Below are 13,390 nucleotides of genomic sequence, written 5' to 3'. Positions count from 1 at the left end.
CCTCTGAACTGGAGGACTCACTAAACAGAGAACATCCTTGGTCATCCCTACTGCCTCTGATCTGGAGGACTCACTAAACAGAGAACATCCCTGGTCATCAATACTGCCTCTGATCTGGATGACTCACTAAACAGAGAACATCCCTGGTCATCCCTACTGCCTCTGATCTAGAGTACTCACTAAACAGTGAACATCACTGGTAATCTCTACAGATTCTGATCTGGTGGACTCACTAAACATCCCTACTGCCTCTGATCTGGATGACTCACTAAACAGAGAACATCCTTGGTCATCCATACTGCCTCTGATCTGGAGGACTCACTAAACAGAGAACATCCCTGGTCATCCCTACTGCCTCTGATCTGGAGGACTCACTAAACAGAGAACATCCCTGGTCATCCCTACTGTCTCTGATCTGGAGGACTCACTATAGAGAGAACATCCCTGGTCATCCCAACTGCCTCTGATCTGGATGACTCACTAAACAGAGAACATCCCTGGTCATCCCTACTGCCGCTGATCTGGAGGACTCACTAAACAGAGAACATCCCTGGTCATCCCTACTGCCTCTGATCTGGTGGACTCACTAAACAGAGAACATCCCTGGTCATCCCTACTGTCTCTGATCTGGAGGACTCACTAAACAGAGAACATCCCTGGTCATCACTACTGCCTCTGATCTGGATGACTAACTAAACAGAGAACATCCCTAGTCATCCCCACTGCCTCTGATCTGGAGGACTCACTAAACAGAGAACATCCCTGGTCATCCCTACTGCCTCTGATCTGGAGGACTCACTAAACAGAGAACATCCCTGGTCATCCCTACTGCCTCTGTTCTGGAGGACTCACAAAACAGAGAACAACTTTGGTTATCCCTACTGCCTCTGATCTGGAGGACTCACTAAACAGAGAACATCACTGGTCCTCCCTACTGCCTCTGATCTGGAGGACTCACCAAACAGAGAACATCGCTGGTCATCCCTACTGTCTCTGATCTGGAGGACTCACTAAACAGAGAACATCCCTGGTCATCCCTACTGCCTCTGATCTGGAGGACTCACTAAACAGAGAACATCGCTGGTCATCCCTACTGTCTCTGATCTGCAGGACTCACTAAACAGAGAACATCCCTGGTCATCCCTACTGTCTCTGATCTGGAGGACTCACTAAACAGAGAACATCCCTGGTCATCTCTACTGCCTCTGATCTGGAGGACTCACTAAACAGAGAACATCCCTGGTCATCACTACTGCCTCTGATCTGGATGACTCACTAAACAGAGAACATCCCTGGTCATCCCTACTGCCGCTGATCTGGAGGACTCACTAAACAGAGAACATCCCTGGTCATCCCCACTGCCTCTGATCTGGAGGACTCACTAAACAGAGAACATCCCTGGTCATCCCTACTGCCTCTGATCTGGTGGACTCACTAAACAGAGAACATCCCTGGTCATCCCTACTGTCTCTGATCTGGAGGACTCACTAAACAGAGAACATCCCTGGTCATCACTACTGCCTCTGATCTGGAGGACTCACTAAACAGAGAACATCCCTGGTCATCCCTACTGCCTCTGATCTGGAGGACTCACTAAACAGAGAACATCGCTGGTCATCCCTACTGTCTCTGATCTGCAGGACTCACTAAACAGAGAACATCCCTGGTCATCTCTACTGCCTCTGATCTGGAGGACTCACTAAACAGAGAACATCCCTGGTCATCACTACTGCCTCTGATCTGGATGACTCACTAAACAGAGAACATCCCTGGTCATCCCTACTGCCGCTGATCTGGAGGACTCACTAAACAGAGAACATCCCTGGTCATCCCTACTGCCTCTAATCTGGTGGACTCACTAAACAGAGAACATCCCTGGTCTTCCCTACTGCCTCTGATCTGGAGGACTCGCTAAACAGAGAACATCCCTGGTCATCCATACTGCCTCTGATCTGGATGACTCACTAAACAGAGAACGTCCCTGGTCATCCCTACTGCCTCTGATCTGGAGGACTCACTAAACAGAGAACATCCCTGGTCCTCCCTACTGCCTCTGATCTGGAGGACTCACTAAACAGAGAACATCGCTGGTCATCCCTACTGTCTCTGATCTGGAGGACTCACTAAACAGAGAACATCCCTGGTCATCTCTACTGCCTCTGATCTGGAGGACTCACTAAACAGAGAACATCCCTGGTCATCACTACTGCCTCTGATCTGGAGGACTCACTAAACAGAGAACATCCCTGGTCATCCCTACTGCCTCTGATCTGGAGGACTCACTAAACAGCGAACATCCCTGGTCATCCCTACTGTCTCTGATCTGGAGAACTCACTAAACAGAGAACATCCCTGGTCATCTCTACTGCCTCTGATCTGGAGGACTCACTAAACAGAGAACATCCCTGGTCATCCCTACTGCCGCTGATCTGGAGGACTCACTAAACAGAGAACATCCCTGGTCATCCCTACTGCCTCTGATCTGGTGGACTCACTAAACAGAGAACATCCCTGGTCATCCCTACTGTCTCTGATCTGGAGGACTCACTAAACAGAGAACATCCCTGGTCATCTCTACTGCCTCTGATCTGGAGGACTCACTAAACAGAGAGCATCCCTGGTCATCACTACTGCCTCTGATCTGGATGACTAACTAAACAGAGAACATCCCTGGTCATCCCCACTGCCTCTGATCTGGAGGACTCACTAAACAGAGAACATCCCTGGTCATCCCTACTGCCTCTGATCTGGAGGACTCACTAAACAGAGAACATCCCTGGTCATCCCTACTGCCTCTGATCTGGAGGACTCACTAAACAGAGAACATCCTTGGTCATCCCTACTGCCTCTGATCTGGAGGACTCACTAAACAGAGAACATCCCTGGTCATCCCTACTGCCTCTGATATGGAGGACTCACTAAACAGAGAACATCCCTGGTCATCCCTACTGCCTCTGATCTGGATGACTCACTAAACAGAGAACATCCCTGGTCATCCCTACTGCCTCTGTTCTGGAAGACTCACTAAACAGAGAACATCCCTCGTCATCCCTACTGCCTCTGATCTGGAGGACTCACTAAACAGAGAACATCCTTGGTCATCCCTACTGTCTCTCATCTGGAGGACTCACTATAGAGAGAACATCCCTGGTCATCCCCACTGCCTCTGATCTGGAGGACTCACTAAACAGAGAACATCCCTGGTCATCCCTACTGCCTCTGATCTGGAGGACTCAATAAACAGAGAATATCCCTGGTCATCCCTACTGCCTCTGATCTGGAGGACTCACAAAACAGAGAACAACTTTGGTTATCCCTACTGCCTCTGATCTGGAGGACTCACTAAACAGAGAACATCACTGGTCCTCCCTACTGCCTCTGATCTGGAGGACTCAATAAACAGAGAACATCGCTGGTCATCCCTACTGTCTCTGATCTGGAGGACTCACTAAACAGAGAACATCCCTGGTCATCCCTACTGCCTCTGATCTGGAGGACTCACTAAACAGCGAACATCCCTGGTCATCCCTACTTCCTCTGATCTGGAGGACTCACTAAACAGAGAACATCCCTGGTCATCACTACTGCCTCTGATCTGGATGACTCACTAAACAGAGAACATCCCTGGTCATCCCTACTGCCGCTGATCTGGAGGACTCACCAAACAGAGAACATCCCTGGTCATCCCTACTGCCTCTGATCTGGTGGACTCACTAAACAGAGAACATCCCTGGTCATCCCTACTGCCTCTGATCTGGAGGACTCACTAAACTGAGAACATCCCTGGTCATCCCTACTGCCTCTGATCTGGTGGACTCACTAAACAGAGAACATCCCTGGTCATCCCTACTGCCTCTGATCTGGAGGACTCACTAAACATAGAACATCCTTGGTCATCCCTACTGCCTCTGATCTGGATGACTCACTAAACAGAGAACGTCCCTGGTCATCCCTACTGCCTCTGATCTGGAAGACTCACTAAACAGAGAACATCCCTGGTCATCCCTACTGCCTCTGATCTGGAGGACTCACTAAACAGAGAACATCCCTGGTCATCCCTACTGTCACTCATCTGGAGGACTCACTATAGAGAGAACATCCCTGGTCATCCCCACTGCCTCTGATCTGGAGGACTCACTAAACAGAGAACATCCCTGGTCATCCCTACTGCCTCTGATCTGGAGGACTCAATAAACAGAGAACATTCCTGGTCATCCCTACTGCCTCTGATCTGGAGGACTCACAAAACAGAGAACAACTTTGGTTATCCCTACTGCCTCTGATCTGGAGGACTCACTAAACAGAGAACATCACTGGTCCTCCCTACTGCCTCTGATCTGGAGGACTCAATAAACAGAGAACATCGCTGGTCATCCCTACTGTCTCGGATCTGGAGGGCTCACTAAACAGAGAACATCCCTGGTCATCCCTACTGCCTCTGATCTGGAGGACTCACTAAACAGCGAACATCCCTGGTCATCCCTACTTCCTCTGATCTGGAGGACTCACTAAACAGAGAACATCCCTGGTCATCCCTACTGTCTCTGATCTGGAGGACTCACTAAACAGAGAACATCCCTGGTCATCTCTACTGCCTCTGATCTGGAGGACTCACTAAACAGAGAACATCCCTGGTCATCACTACTGCCTCTGATCTGGATGACTCACTAAACAGAGAACATCCCTGGTCATCCCTACTGCCGCTGATCTGGAGGACTCACTAAACAGAGAACATCCCTGGTCATCCCTACTGCCTCTGATCTGGTGGACTCACTAAACAGAGAACATCCCTGGTCATCCCTACTGCCTCTGATCTGGACGACTCACTAAACAGAGAACATCCCTGGTCATCACTACTGCCTCTGATCTGGATGACTCACTAAACAGAGAACATCCCTGGTCATCCCTACTGCCGCTGATCTGGAGGACTCACTAAACAGAGAACATCCCTGGTCATCCCTACTGCCTCTGATCTGGTGGACTCACTAAACAGAGAACATCCCTGGTCATCCCTACTGCCTCTGATCTGGAGGACTCACTAAACAGAGAACATCCTTGGTCATCCCTACTGCCTCTGATCTGGAGGACTCACTAAACAGAGAACATCCCTGGTCATCCCTACTGCCTCTGATCTGGATGACTCACTAAATAGAGAACGTCCCTGGTCATCCCTACTGCCTCTGATCTAGAGTACTCACTAAACAGTGAAAATCACTGGTAATCTCTACAGATTCTGATCTGTTGGACTCACTAAACATCCCTACTGCCGCTGATCTGGATGACTCACTAAACAGAGAACATCCCTGGTCATCCCTACTGCCTCTGATCTGGAGGACTCACTAAACAGAGAACATCCCTGGTCATCCCTACTGCCTCTGATCTGGAGGACTCACTAAACAGCGAACATCCCTGGTCATCCCTACTTCCTCTGATCTGGAGGACTCACTAAACAGAGAACATCCCTGGTCATCTCTCCTGCCTCTGATCTGGAGGACTCACTAAACAGAGAACATCCCTGGTCATCACTACTGCCTCTGACCTGGATGACTCACTAAACAGAGAACATCCCTGGTCATCCCTACTGCCTCTGATCTGGAGGACTCACTAAACAGAGAACATCCCTGGTCATCCCTACTGCCTCTGATCTGGTGGACTCACTAAACAGAGAACATCCCTGGTCATCCCTACAGCCTCTGATCTGGAGGACTCACTAAAAAGAGAACATCCCTGGTCATCACTACTGCCTCTGATCTGGATGACTCACTAAACAGAGAACATCCCTGGTCATCCCTACTGCCTCTGATCTGGTGGACTCACTAAACTGAGAACATCCCTGGTCATCCTACTGCCTCTGATCTGGTGGACTCACTAAACAGAGAACATCCCTGGTCATCCCTACTGCCTCTGATCTGAAGGACTCACTAAACAGAGAACATCCTTGGTCATCCCTACTGCCTCTGATCTGGAGGACTCACTAAACAGAGAACATCCCTGGTCATCCCTACTGCCTCTGATCTGGATGACTCACTAAACAGAGAACATCCCTGGTCATCCCTACTGCCTCTGATCTAGAGTACTCACTAAACAGTGAACATCACTGGTAATCTCTACAGATTCTGATCTGGTGGACTCACTAAACATCCCTACTGCCTCTGATCTGGATGACTCACTAAACAGAGAACATCCTTGGTCATCCATACTGCCTCTGATCTGGAGGACTCACTAAACAGAGAACATCCCTGGTCATCCCTACTGCCTCTGATCTGGAGGACTCACTAAACAGAGAACATCCCTGGTCATCCCTATTGTCTCTGATCTGGAGGACTCACTATAGAGAGAACATCCCTGGTCATCCCAACTGCCTCTGATCTGGATGACTCACTAAACAGAGAACATCCCTGGTCATCCCTACTGCCGCTGATCTGGAGGACTCACTAAACAGAGAACATCCCTGGTCATCCCTAATGCCTCTGATCTGGTGGACTCACTAAACAGAGAACATCCCTGGTCATCCCTACTGTCTCTGATCTGGAGGACTCACTAAACAGAGAACATCCCTGGTCATCACTACTGCCTCTGATCTGGAGGACTCACTAAACAGAGAACATCCCTGGTCATCCCTACTGCCTCTGATCTGGTGGACTCACTAAACTGAGAACATCCCTGGTCATCCTACTGCCTCTGATCTGGTGGACTCACTAAACAGAGAACATCCCTGGTCATCCCTACTGCCTCTGATCTGGAGGACTCACTAAACAGAGAACATCCTTGGTCATCCCTACTGCCTCTGATCTGGAGGACTCACTAAACAGAGAACATCCCTGGTCATCCCTACTGCCTCTGATCTGGATGACTCACTAAACAGAGAACATCCCTGGTCATCCCTACTGCCTCTGATCTAGAGTACTCACTAAACAGTGAACATCACTGGTAATCTCTACAGATTCTGATCTGGTGGACTCACTAAACATCCCTACTGCCTCTGATCTGGATGACTCACTAAACAGAGAACATCCTTGGTCATCCATACTGCCTCTGATCTGGAGGACTCACTAAACAGAGAACATCCCTGGTCATCCCTACTGCCTCTGATCTGGAGGACTCACTAAACAGAGAACATCCCTGGTCATCCCTACTGTCTCTGATCTGGAGGACTCACTATAGAGAGAACATCCCTGGTCATCCCAACTGCCTCTGGTCTGGATGACTCACTAAACAGAGAACATCCCTGGTCATCCCTACTGCCGCTGATCTGGAGGACTCACTAAACAGAGAACATCCCTGGTCATCCCTACTGCCTCTGATCTGGTGGACTCACTAAACAGAGAACATCCCTGGTCATCCCTACTGTCTCTGATCTGGAGGACTCACTAAACAGAGAACATCCCTGGTCATCACTACTGCCTCTGATCTGGAGGACTCACTAAACAGAGAACATCCCTGGTCATCACTACTGCCTCTGATCTGGATGACTAACTAAACAGAGAACATCCCTGGTCATCCCCACTGCCTCTGATCTGGAGGACTCACTAAACAGAGAACATCCCTGGTCATCACTACTGCCTCTGATCTGGAGGACTCACTAAACAGAGAACATCCCTGGTCATCCCTACTGCCTCTGTTCTGGAGGACTCACAAAACAGAGAACAACTTTGGTTATCCCTACTGCCTCTGATCTGGAGGACTCACTAAACAGAGAACATCACTGGTCCTCCCTACTGCCTCTGATCTGGAGGACTCACTAAACAGAGAACATCGCTGGTCATCCCTACTGTCTCTGATCTGGAGGACTCACTAAACAGAGAACATCCCTGGTCATCCCTACTGCCTCTGATCTGGAGGACTCACTAAACAGAGAACATCGCTGGTCATCCCTACTGTCTCTGATATGCAGGACTCACTAAACAGAGAACATCCCTGGTCATCCCTACTGTCTCTGATCTGGAGGACTCACTAAACAGAGAACATCCCTGGTCATCTCTACTGCCTCTGATCTGGAGGACTCACTAAACAGAGAACATCCCTGGTCATCACTACTGCCTCTGATCTGGATGACTCACTAAACAGAGAACATCCCTGGTCATCCCTACTGCCGCTGATCTGGAGGACTCACTAAACAGAGAACATCCCTGGTCATCCCTACTGCCTCTAATCTGGTGGACTCACTAAACAGAGAACATCCCTGGTCTTCCCTACTGCCTCTGATCTGGAGGACTCGCTAAACAGAGAACATCCCTGGTCATCCATACTGCCTCTGATCTGGATGACTCACTAAACAGAGAACGTCCCTGGTCATCCCTACTGCCTCTGATCTGGAGGACTCACTAAACAGAGAACATCCCTGGTCCTCCCTACTGCCTCTGATCTGGAGGACTCACTAAACAGAGAACATCGCTGGTCATCCCTACTGTCTCTGATCTGGAGGACTCACTAAACAGAGAACATCCCTGGTCATCTCTACTGCCTCTGATCTGGAGGACTCACTAAACAGAGAACATCCCTGGTCATCACTACTGCCTCTGATCTGGATGACTCACTAAACAGAGAACATCCCTGGTCATCCCTACTGCCGCTGATCTGGAGGACTCACTAAACAGAGAACATCCCTGGTCATCCCTACTGCCTCTAATCTGGTGGACTCACTAAACAGAGAACATCCCTGGTCTTCCCTACTGCCTCTGATCTGGAGGACTCGCTAAACAGAGAACATCCCTGGTCATCCATACTGCCTCTGATCTGGATGACTCACTAAACAGAGAACGTCCCTGGTCATCCCTACTGCCTCTGATCTGGAGGACTCACTAAACAGAGAACATCCCTGGTCCTCCCTACTGCCTCTGATCTGGAGGACTCACTAAACAGAGAACATCGCTGGTCATCCCTACTGTCTCTGATCTGGAGGACTCACTAAACAGAGAACATCCCTGGTCATCCCTACTGCCTCTGATCTGGAGGACTCACTAAACAGCGAACATCCCTGGTCATCCCTACTGTCTCTGATCTGGAGAACTCACTAAACAGAGAACATCCCTGGTCATCTCTACTGCCTCTGATCTGGAGGACTCACTAAACAGAGAACATCCCTGGTCATCCCTACTGCCGCTGATCTGGAGGACTCACTAAACAGAGAACATCCCTGGTCATCCCTAATGCCTCTGATCTGGTGGACTCACTAAACAGAGAACATCCCTGGTCATCCCTACTGTCTCTGATCTGGAGGACTCACTAAACAGAGAACATCCCTGGTCATCTCTACTGCCTCTGATCTGGAGGACTCACTAAACAGAGAGCATCCCTGGTCATCACTACTGCCTCTGATCTGGATGACTAACTAAACAGAGAACATCCCTGGTCATCCCCACTGCCTCTGATCTGGAGGACTCACTAAACAGAGAACATCCCTGGTCATCCCTACAGCCTCTGATCTGGAGGACTCACTAAACAGAGAACATCCCTGGTCATCACTACTGCCTCTGATCTGGATGACTCACTAAACAGAGAACATCCTTGGTCATCCCTACTGCCTCTGATCTGGAGGACTCACTAAACAGAGAACATCCCTGGTCATCCCTACTGCCTCTGATATGGAGGACTCACTAAACAGAGAACATCCCTGGTCATCCCTACTGCCTCTTATCTGGATGACTCACTAAACAGAGAACGTCCCTGGTCATCCCTACTGCCTCTGTTCTGGAAGACTCACTAAACAGAGAACATCCCTGGTCATCCCTACTGCCTCTGATCTGGAGGACTCACTAAACAGAGAACATCCTTGGTCATCCCTACTGTCTCTCATCTGGAGGACTCACTATAGAGAGAACATCCCTGGTCATCCCCACTGCCTCTGATCTGGAGGACTCACTAAACAGAGAACATCCCTGGTCATCCCTACTGCCTCTGATCTGGAGGACTCACAAAACAGAGAACAACTTTGGTTATCCCTACTGCCTCTGATCTGGAGGACTCATTAAACAGAGAACATCACTGGTCCTCCCTACTGCCTCTGATCTGGAGGACTCAATAAACAGAGAACATTGCTGGTCATCCCTACTGTCTCTGATCTGGAGGACTCACTAAACAGAGAACATCCCTGGTCATCCCTACTGCCTCTGATCTGGAGGACTCACTAAACAGCGAACATCCCTGGTCATCCCTACTTCCTCTGATCTGGAGGACTCACTAAACAGAGAACATCCCTGGTCATCCCTACTGTCTCTGATCTGGAGGACTCACTAAACAGAGAACATCCCTGGTCATCTCTACTGCCTCTGATCTGGAGGACTCACTAAACAGAGAACATCCCTGGTCATCACTACTGCCTCTGATCTGGATGACTCACTAAACAGAGAACATCCCTGGTCATCCCTACTGCCGCTGATCTGGAGGACTCAATAAACAGAGAACATCCCTGGTCATCCCTACTGCCTCTGATCTGGTGGACTCACTAAACAGAGAACATCCCTGGTCATCCCTACTGCCTCTGATCTGGAGGACTCACTAAACAGAGAACATCCCTGGTCATCACTACTGCCTCTGATCTGGATGACTCACTAAACAGAGAACATCCCTGGTCATCCCTACTGCCGCTGATCTGGAGGACTCACTAAACAGAGAACATCCCTGGTCATCCCTAATGCCTCTGATCTGGTGGACTCACTAAACAGAGAACATCCCTGGTCATCCCTACTGTCTCTGATCTGGAGGACTCACTAAACAGAGAACATCCCTGGTCATCACTACTGCCTCTGATCTGGAGGACTCACTAAACAGAGAACATCCCTGGTCATCCCTACTGCCTCTGATCTGGTGGACTCACTAAACTGAGAACATCCCTGGTCATCCTACTGCCTCTGATCTGGTGGACTCACTAAACAGAGAACATCCCTGGTCATCCCTACTGCCTCTGATCTGGAGGACTCACTAAACAGAGAACATCCTTGGTCATCCCTACTGCCTCTGATCTGGAGGACTCACTAAACAGAGAACATCCCTGGTCATCCCTACTGCCTCTGATCTGGATGACTCACTAAACAGAGAACATCCCTGGTCATCCCTACTGCCTCTGATCTAGAGTACTCACTAAACAGTGAACATCACTGGTAATCTCTACAGATTCTGATCTGGTGGACTCACTAAACATCCCTACTGCCTCTGATCTGGATGACTCACTAAACAGAGAACATCCTTGGTCATCCATACTGCCTCTGATCTGGAGGACTCACTAAACAGAGAACATCCCTGGTCATCCCTACTGCCTCTGATCTGGAGGACTCACTAAACAGAGAACATCCCTGGTCATCCCTACTGTCTCTGATCTGGAGGACTCACTATAGAGAGAACATCCCTGGTCATCCCAACTGCCTCTGGTCTGGATGACTCACTAAACAGAGAACATCCCTGGTCATCCCTACTGCCGCTGATCTGGAGGACTCACTAAACAGAGAACATCCCTGGTCATCCCTACTGCCTCTGATCTGGTGGACTCACTAAACAGAGAACATCCCTGGTCATCCCTACTGTCTCTGATCTGGAGGACTCACTAAACAGAGAACATCCCTGGTCATCACTACTGCCTCTGATCTGGAGGACTCACTAAACAGAGAACATCCCTGGTCATCACTACTGCCTCTGATCTGGATGACTAACTAAACAGAGAACATCCCTGGTCATCCCCACTGCCTCTGATCTGGAGGACTCACTAAACAGAGAACATCCCTGGTCATCACTACTGCCTCTGATCTGGAGGACTCACTAAACAGAGAACATCCCTGGTCATCCCTACTGCCTCTGTTCTGGAGGACTCACAAAACAGAGAACAACTTTGGTTATCCCTACTGCCTCTGATCTGGAGGACTCACTAAACAGAGAACATCACTGGTCCTCCCTACTGCCTCTGATCTGGAGGACTCACTAAACAGAGAACATCGCTGGTCATCCCTACTGTCTCTGATCTGGAGGACTCACTAAACAGAGAACATCCCTGGTCATCCCTACTGCCTCTGATCTGGAGGACTCACTAAACAGAGAACATCGCTGGTCATCCCTACTGTCTCTGATATGCAGGACTCACTAAACAGAGAACATCCCTGGTCATCCCTACTGTCTCTGATCTGGAGGACTCACTAAACAGAGAACATCCCTGGTCATCTCTACTGCCTCTGATCTGGAGGACTCACTAAACAGAGAACATCCCTGGTCATCACTACTGCCTCTGATCTGGATGACTCACTAAACAGAGAACATCCCTGGTCATCCCTACTGCCGCTGATCTGGAGGACTCACTAAACAGAGAACATCCCTGGTCATCCCTACTGCCTCTAATCTGGTGGACTCACTAAACAGAGAACATCCCTGGTCTTCCCTACTGCCTCTGATCTGGAGGACTCGCTAAACAGGGAACATCCCTGGTCATCCATACTGCCTCTGATCTGGATGACTCACTAAACAGAGAACGTCCCTGGTCATCCCTACTGCCTCTGATCTGGAGGACTCACTAAACAGAGAACATCCCTGGTCCTCCCTACTGCCTCTGATCTGGAGGACTCACTAAACAGAGAACATCGCTGGTCATCCCTACTGTCTCTGATCTGGAGGACTCACTAAACAGAGAACATCCCTGGTCATCTCTACTGCCTCTGATCTGGAGGACTCACTAAACAGAGAACATCCCTGGTCATCACTACTGCCTCTGATCTGGATGACTCACTAAACAGAGAACATCCCTGGTCATCCCTACTGCCGCTGATCTGGAGGACTCACTAAACAGAGAACATCCCTGGTCATCCCTACTGCCTCTAATCTGGTGGACTCACTAAACAGAGAACATCCCTGGTCTTCCCTACTGCCTCTGATCTGGAGGACTCGCTAAACAGAGAACATCCCTGGTCATCCATACTGCCTCTGATCTGGATGACTCACTAAACAGAGAACGTCCCTGGTCATCCCTACTGCCTCTGATCTGGAGGACTCACTAAACAGAGAACATCCCTGGTCCTCCCTACTGCCTCTGATCTGGAGGACTCACTAAACAGAGAACATCGCTGGTCATCCCTACTGTCTCTGATCTGGAGGACTCACTAAACAGAGAACATCCCTGGTCATCCCTACTGCCTCTGATCTGGAGGACTCACTAAACAGCGAACATCCCTGGTCATCCCTACTGTCTCTGATCTGGAGAACTCACTAAACAGAGAACATCCCTGGTCATCTCTACTGCCTCTGATCTGGAGGACTCACTAAACAGAGAACATCCCTGGTCATCCCTACTGCCGCTGATCTGGAGGACTCACTAAACAGAGAACATCCCTGGTCATCCCTAATGCCTCTGATCTGGTGGACTCACTAAACAGAGAACATCCCTGGTCATCCCTACTGTCTCTGATCTGGAGGA

The sequence above is a fragment of the Oncorhynchus clarkii genome, chromosome 6, assembly GCF_045791955.1.
Source record: "Oncorhynchus clarkii lewisi isolate Uvic-CL-2024 chromosome 6, UVic_Ocla_1.0, whole genome shotgun sequence".
In the NCBI taxonomy this organism is placed as follows: domain Eukaryota; kingdom Metazoa; phylum Chordata; class Actinopteri; order Salmoniformes; family Salmonidae; genus Oncorhynchus; species Oncorhynchus clarkii.
The sequence above is the reverse complement of the archived record's forward strand: the minus strand, read 5'-3'. Positions refer to the sequence as shown.